The sequence below is a fragment of the Nipponia nippon genome, unplaced genomic scaffold (assembly GCF_047370975.1).
Source record: "Nipponia nippon isolate SJK-2023a ecotype South Korea unplaced genomic scaffold, ASM4737097v1 scaffold_10, whole genome shotgun sequence".
Lineage (NCBI taxonomy): Eukaryota > Metazoa > Chordata > Aves > Pelecaniformes > Threskiornithidae > Nipponia > Nipponia nippon.
Window position 1 is genome coordinate 29454627 of NW_028262291.1, and position 8957 is coordinate 29463583.

Consider the following 8957-nt stretch of genomic DNA (forward strand, 5'->3'; position numbering starts at 1 on the left):
AGCAACTGAAAAACTCTACTAATCTTAAATAATGATACCATCTCTGGCTCAGCAACTCAGGAACAACATATTGGAGCCCAGGAGAGGGAAGCAGATACGCTTATCATATTCTTATGTTCTTCTGAAGGCATCCATTATTGTCCACTGTTGCAAACACAACACAGAGGGCAGCACAGAACTTTGATCTAACACTGTAACATCTCAAAAACATTCAGATCAGGGTTGCAAGACAAGTTCCCACCATGCTGCCAAGAAAATTCCTCACAACTGAAGGGAGATGAGGTAGAAGCACTTACCCGCAGAGCAAGCAGAGCTCCAGCAATGGGACCTAGTCACTGCCAGAAAAAAAGATGGAGTTTTCATTTACATGTACACCCAGGAGACAAAAATTTTAAACAGTGGAAAATATTCCCCATATATAAGAAGAAAGCATTGGAGAGGTGATTGGAACCAAATGCATTTCTACATGGGAGGCAAAGCAAAACAAAACAAATGTTCTCCTAGCTTCAACACCTTCTTTGGGAGATACTGTTCCCTTTTGGGCTGTGCACTTCATAGAAAATCTTTCAGCACGTTTCTGATAGCATATACAGTACAAAAGTCTGTATCATGACATTTTGATCTAAAAAAAAAATGAGAAAAATGCAGTCAGAGACTTCATGAACCATGGATGGAAAACAAGCTGTAGGACAAAAGCTAAACAAATATCATGCAAATTCCTTGTGGTGCAAATAATATCCAGCAAAGCAAGGTGAATGTGGCAAGATGATATAGACTGGCCACACTAAGATGGAGTACGGATTCATTTGAAACACAAAGTATGTAAAGAAATGTGTGCTCAGTCAACCTGCCTCAGCATTCTGAATGCTGCTTTACAAAACCGTCTAACAGACACAGGATTTAACTGTTACAAAAACATCTGGAAATCTGAAGGCATTAACCGAAGATGGTCCAATCAGAGATATGGTATCTAAGTGCAAAATTAACTCGTCCTCGCATTCTTCTACTGAGAATATTGGTAATTTTTTCAAAGTTGTAGAGTCAGACTTGGAGTGCAGTCAGTTATCCATAAAAGAAATTGGGTGTTAGTGTACATAAATAAAGAAAGAAGCTTTGGCTTTACTCCATAGCCATTAAAGCTTCACGTCTTCATGCATGGAAGAATTGTGTGAGCTAAAACTGATCATAAAACTCTTTACAGCCTAAGGGACCTGGCAATTCTCAGCCTAACCTTTCCCACAAGCAAAAAGACTACAGAAGTATTCTGGTTTGAAATATATGATTGCAATGTTGTATAAAAACTAAGAAAGACCTGATGATGGTTAGACACGTGGTCTCTGGAGTACTTGACAAAAGAACTATGAAGTGAAAATATTCAGAACTAGATTTTGTACCTGTTACACACGCAAGCTCTTCTTAAAAAGTATCTATCTGGTGTCGGACAAAATGTTAACTTTGATTGCTGCAGACATTGCTGAGGGCAAACTCCTGCAGAAGGTAATTGTGGCCAGTGCCACAGATGACACTAGTTGCTCCAAATGGTTCATAACAGCTAATACAGTGTCTTTATCCCTTAAAATTATACTCGGTAATAAAGGGTTAAATGTGACTTTTTTCAATGCATATGAAATCCTCAGACATCAGAGAAAAAAGTGTTAAAAAGGACATGCGCAGAATCATTTAGGGATTTAAAATCTAAAAGTAGGACCAATAACATTTTACACCAGCCTCAGATAAGCGGCAAGTTTGAGGAAATTGTTGTTTCGCTTGCCGCATAGGCCGGAAGGAGTGCTAAAGACATAGGTGGTGTAAGGGGGGAAAAAGAAGTAATCCCCCAGAGCAAAGTAGGCATAGATTTGTCACTGCTGGCTGGGAGAAAAACAACTTATTTGTGTCACAGACTATCAAATTCATTCCCGCATAGAAGAATATATATCTGAATAGAATAGAATAGAATAGAATAGAATAGAATAGGACTATTTCAGTTGGAAGGGACCTACAATGATCATCTAGTCCAACTGCCTGACCTATTCAGGGCTGACCAAAAGTTAAAGCATGGTATTAAGAGCATTGTCCAAATGCCTCTTTAAACACTGACAGGCTTGGGGCATCAACCACCTCTCTAGAAAGCCTATTGCGGTGTTTGACCACCCTCTCGGTAAAGAAATGCTTCCTAATGTCCAGTCTAAACCTCCCCTGGTCAGCTTTGAGGCATTCCCATGTGTCCTATCACTGGATCCTAGGGAGAAGGGATCATCACCTCCCTCTCCACTTCCCTTCCTCAGGAGGCTGTAGAGAGCAATGAGGCCGCCCCTCAGCCTCCTTTTCTCCAAACTAGACAAACCCGAAGTCCTTAGCTGCTCCTCATAGGTCATTCCTTCTGGCCCTGTCACCAGCTTTGTTGCCCTCTTCTGGATGCATTGAAGGACCATTGCATCCTTCTTAAGTTGTGGGGCCCAGAACTACACACAGTACTCCAGGTGAGGCCACACCAACGCTGAGTACAGCAGGACAATCACCTCTTTTCACCGGCTGGTTATGCTGTGTTTGATGCACCCCAGGATGTGGTTTGCCCCCTTGGCTGCCAGGGCACAGGAGTCATTTGTGCATGTCAGTACTATCCTTGCTATATTTTAGATTACCTGTATTAGTAATGTCTGACAACAGGACACCTTTAACAAACATGAGTTTTAGCAGTTTGCAGTGAAGTACGTACAAGGCATGTCACTACAAGTCCTGATTATTTCTAGTACAACGTGTCGATACAAACCAGTGTCAAAATAATAAAACACCTACTAATGAAAAATGATAGAGTCCATATTCAGCACTGTTAAATCAGAGCACAGCATCAGCAAAGCATGGCTTGTCATGTGCTGACATTTCATTAAATGGAAAATTGAAAACAAGAGTGCCTATGCTACTAGAAATGGATGTCAAGAGCCCTTGGGGACTTGAGATATCTAAGGAGACAGATGAGGAAAAACAGCAATCCAAAAATGACTTGGAGTACCTGGAGTTCCTGCCATTTGCCCAAGACAGGAAGCTCATAACTGTGAAGGCAAAACAGCAGGAAGGCAGCCGAGAGGGCTGGAAAGTCACGGGAGTATGGCACACAAGAAAACCAATGAAGAAAAAGGCCACCCTGCGAGGCAGTTGCTGTATAACAGTCCCAGGAAACTATGCTTTCTGACGTGCCTGGTGTGTACAATTAGAATCGACGAGCCCGTCAGCATCTGACAACACATACGACCACAACTTACTAAGAGCCTCTGGATGCAAAAGCACTCTTTTTTCAATAGCACCTTAAGCTCACAGACCACCCGTATGACACACAACTTCTTTTTGAGATTGTGGGTTGAAATCACACATCATATCCCATGGCAGTGGCTGGACCATCTGCTCTAGCAGCAACATCACGAGACTGGTATGGGAAGAAAGGTGGCACTCGGTGTTTCCTGTAAGGGCCCTGATGTCACCTAAAAAGGTGTGAGGTATAGCCTGAGTTCAGTGAGGTACCAAAGCCTGGCCACAAAATGACTTTACATTGAGCTGCAAGGGGCTTGAAAGAGTGGCACAGGAATCAATATTTACCCTTCTCTTAAACCGGGACACCACTTCTGGTGTTTTCACTACTTGCCCCTTTTTTCCCCCCTCCTCTGTGATCCATTTCAGGTGCTCCATTTCTGCTTGCATCCTACTAAGTCTTTGCTTCCAGCTGCAATTTCTGACCCTCCAGGTCAGGGCTGAGAAACTGAATCCTTTTGATGATCCAGCAGCCACAAACAGGCCTGATTTATGCCCTATTCCTTATTCATCCTTTCTGTAATGCCACTTAAGAAAATGTTTCTGTGTTCCACTGATTCCTGTCTTTCACTTTGCTTATTTTTACTGCACTTTTTGGAAGCATTGCTTTAGAAGACGGGAAACTCTCCTGTCATGTCTGCACGGAGCTATCTGCCTTTCGGTGCTAGACATGAGCTCTCCTTTAGAAGCAATAGGAAACAGTAGTTCCACCACTCTGAGACAGATGCTTTAAATAGCTTCATTTCTCAGTGTGACTTCCCCAAAAAAGTCCAAAATCTTGATTTTCTCCTAGAGGCTTCAACGTTTTAGGAGTTATATGACCATCTGATGTTTATACAACAGTCTCTTCCAAACAAGATGGAGTTAAACAAACTAGTTTAAGGTCCTTATACCCATATAAACTTCACCTGCAGCCATGAGGCAACATGAAGTGTGTTCTGGTTCCTGAACATCCTTCTCCTTCCCTGCACAGGGCAGCAGAGTACTCATCCAGTGTCCAGATATATCACTTCTTTCTTTCAAATTTACATTGTTTTTCACAGGATACTCTCTCACATGGCTACCAGCTGGCGTATGATGACATCCAGTCTATGAGGTAACTCCAGTTGTAAATTAGGAGACTTCGATTGCTATTTATGCCACCTTGACAAGCCTGCAGGACCAAACCAAATCTGCTAGTGCCCTACCTTAAGGGAGAAATAAATTCAAAATGAGCATGCAGAGGAGCTGGGCAACCTTCTAGATTTCAGGCCAGGCAGAAAGAAACAGACCCCCAAATTGGGAGCCTCTGATATGGGCAGAGACTGGATGACCCCTAAGAAGCTCAGTTTGAAAAATCTATGCAAGCAAGCCTCAGAAGTGATGGCTGCAAAATGGTATTTGCTAAGAAGCCGGGGGAACTCTGTGGACTTTGTTGTAATTCAGAAAGTGACTAAAAATAACCAGACTAAAAGAAAGCCTGAAGGAAAGGCACTGCAAGGCTGTGTGGGGATGAGGAGAAATTTGTTTACAAATCTTTTAATTTTCATCTATCTGATCAAATACATCTGAGTTTTCTCTGTCTCAAAAACATCTTTTTCTAGTTCCTATTCTAATATGACCTTACAGTGTGAAAGCCCTTCTCATGTTTACCATATGATAATGAAAAGAGACAGGAGGATCCATCTCAGAAAAAGTTCCACCTTGAAGTCCTGCTACAGAGGAATTTATTTATTATGTAATTAAAATAACCAAGTCTGCAATTTCATTGCAAATATCTCCATCACTGTGTTACAAGCAGGATAAAGGAGGAAGCAGAATTCTATGCTGATTGTTCACTCATGTCTTATTTTAAGAATCGTACCATAAATAAGAGAAAAGTTAAATCAAGTAAACAAACCTTTGTGGAACAACACTAGGCAGTGGTAAAGTGCTGAGTCATTATTTTTACAATAGGATTCAGCCTGAGGAACTCTAGCCAGTTAAGAAAGATGAAGCACAAAGCTCAAAAAGTGGTTCCTTTCTGATGCTCTGAGACTGAATTGCACACCCAAGTAGAAGGCATGATTGTGATCTTCATGTTTGAGACTCTGCCTGTTCAAACATTATTTTTGACATATGCTGTGAGTATGGGCTTCCCCAGTAGGACTCTGAATAACTGGATTTCTGGTACCTGCAATTTAATTTCTCTAAACCACGTCATGTGACACCTCCCAAACAAAAATACTATATGTTTCAGCTATGTCTTTAAAACCAAAGGATCCTAACTTTCTCTACAAACTTTACATATAGATCATGTTAGTCATCAGTGCAATGTATCAGTCAAAGTTCTAGAATACCTACAGATTATTGAAAGTACCTTATACACCCCACCTTTTTAATACATATTCACTATGAGGTGAACATCAGTGAGCAGCATAGTGTTTGGGACCTCTTGGCCCAACACATATGAAGTACAGATAAGACAGAATAATTGTGACTTAAGGTTGAGTCTAAGTATTATATTTACAATCTTAGCCAATTTATGCTTACCGTCACGGTGTCTCAGTGCACCATTCACTTATATTGAGCAAAAAAGAGGATAAGATTTGACACTTTCTGGCAGGAGTGACGAAATAATTTTTCAAGGAGTGGTTAAAATAGCAAAAAATTTCATAAGTCCTACCATAGTCCACATGAAAACAACTTTTTGGTTGCTCCTAGTGGATTGTCAGATGAAAGACAGGATACAAAGTGGCTCATGACAGTAACTCCTGCACAGCTGCAAAGCAAAGATTTCCTAAAGGTTTTTTTGGCAGCCACTTCAAAGTAAAGGAAGTTTACCATAAAATCATCTATAATTATTCATATAGGTTATTGTAGCAGGAAATTATATGTGCTTTCTCCTGAGATTCATCAATAACAAAAATTATATAACTGATAGATCAAAACCTTTGTATGTTAGAGACAGTAGATTGACTCCTCTTTCTGTTATTAATTAAACAATTAAAGAATTTGCATAAAAAATATTTTACTTTCTAGCCTTTGATCTCTCAAGTGACAGAGTATCAAAATATTTCTGCTAATTGTCTTGTCAGCACACAGCTGAAACAGAATAATCCACTATTTCCTTGAGTGTTCTCAAGATAGCAATAGAACTGCATTAAGAACATATGAAAATGTAAAGAATATGCTAAAATAAAATGGTATTAATGTTATCAATGAATTAGTGCTTATACTGATAAATGTTAATTCTATCTGTGAAGGTCCAACACCATCTACAAATTAATGGAAAATGAGAATAAATAATTACTTTCAGCTTACTGCCTAAGACATACAAGCAAAGCAAGCAACAGGTAAACCATCATTTTATCTTGAAGGTTGTGCAGCAAGATATTATGTCGTATTTCCTCATTTACCAAAAGAGTGTCAGAGGTAGAGGAGATTTCAATTTGTCAGCCTTACATACATGAAGAAGTTGAGGCATGTCCCTGAATATGGTAATCTTTATACCGTGCAGTTTAAAAGATACTGAAATACTTCTCAGCAATTAAGATGTATTTGTTTCATGCTGGGTGAACATGGCTTAGTTGCAACCCTTAAGTTGTTTAAGAACAATGAAGATGAGTAACAATGGAGAAACTTTTCCAATGATGGATGCTAACTGCTAGTGCTTCCTTTTTTTCAAAAAAGAAACTGTCAGAACCTGCTATAAAACCATTTAAATAAGCAGACAGTGACTATGCAGTGACTATAAACAAAACTAGCATTTTGTTAGCAACATTGGCCAAGTGGCTTTGTTGACTGATGGTGTGGATGAGGCAGGTTAAATGAGTTTAAAGAGAATTCGTATTACACCTTTTTTCTCTATGATATAGTCACAAAATTTCATGCATATTCAGAGTCAGTCATGTTACTGTTCAAGTATTTCACATACATCTTTGACAGTTTCAGATGATGTGGTGCCATCACACTCCTATGTTAATAATTTATTGGGGTTTTATGCATACTTTCAACATTCCAGCGTGCTTATCTTATCGGTTGTGCCAGGAGACAGATGTGGCAAGTGATCAGTATTCACAGCTTGCTTTGCTGAGGATCAACATAAAGCCTAGCAGAAAGCAGTGAGGGCAAGGGTTAGTTATGCCTTTGCCAGGTCCTTGTCACTCCTACCTCTTGAGCTAGAGCAAAACATCTGGCAGTGATACCTGCCTGTTACTATTGAGACTTTCAAGTGTGCCTTTGAGGTGGCTCCTGGAGATTTCTAGAACATCCTGCCTCAAACAAGTTGTTTCAGCAGCTTTGGTAATATACACACATGACTCTCAGCCCTTACAAGCTTTTTCCTCTAGAGTTTGTTAATGCACCTGTTATTACATTAAGCACCCATAATAACAACAGTTTCTACTCAGACTGCTCATTTAGTCACCTCCTAATGACATCATAGATCCCACTCTCTACATAAACATAAAAATAAACATTTTTAAATATTTAATTTCTGGGTGGAGTCCTTCAAAATATTTATTTTCTCCTTTGTTTCTTTCCCTCCTCATTCCACCAATAGGAACAAATGTTCATAGTCCTCAAGAACTTTGGTGTTTAAATGTGTGGTAGGAAAGTGCTTATTGTTCTTTCTTGCCCCTTAGAAGAAAGAGGAACCCGAAGCACAGAGAGATGAACAACCAAGTTTTAAAGGCATTTAGACACCTAGACAAACAGATGACTCTTTATAGTAGTCCCATTAATATCAATAGGATGTAGGTCTTAGAAAAGGCAAGCAATGAAAATGGACCCTTCAGGTGTTGCTACTGTCCATTGATGGAAGGAGTCCTTAGATTTCTTCCAACTTCTTGAACTGAAGAGTGTTGGATTGGTAGGCTGGGAGAGAGCAGCTCTCTACAGATGCTAGGACTGGAAAAGGATTTACCCTGCTAGACATGCCCGAACAATACTAGTATCTTACAACTTGTTGACTCTCGTGATAATAAGGCACACTGTTAGAGTGACTGGCAGGGTTAGTCTCTAGGTCCATCCAACCATTGGCCTCTCTGCCTACTCTGTAAATCTGTAGTCTTTTGTAATATATTGGGTTGTTACTGTGATTTTTAATCAGTCATAGATATGTTTTACACTTTCCATTCTAAATGTAAGGCACAGCTCTGCAACCTGAAATTAAATACAGGGAAATATGCACATTTAAGGGTGGGGAATAAACTCCTATCCAGCCATGCCGTTACATGACATGTCCTGTTCATCTCCTGGGACAGGATAAAGGATGGAAAAATGTGCATCTGCCTGTACTGAGCAGACATCAGATGTCAATGGATTTCAGTCACTCTTCATGTAAGTTCAAAGCCATCTTCTATACTAATCCTCTAAGCTGTTTGCATTCCCTCTGAGGAAAAATTATACATATGTATACACATACAGACAGACACACTCAAGTACAGAGAATACATCTCATCTCTTACAGACTTTCCATAAAATAAGACTGGACATAGGGCTATTTTTGCAGTCTATGAGTGCAGTGTTATGCTTGATTCCTAGCACAGTGTCACCTTTAAAACAACTGATTTTTACCAGTGTACTCTCTTTCATGCCTCTTGAGGCACTGAGTTGTCTTTTGGTTCCTAAGCTGTCTGCATTAACTACAACAATCACATGCAGTATTAGAAGGTCTGTAGAGGTTTCTGGTG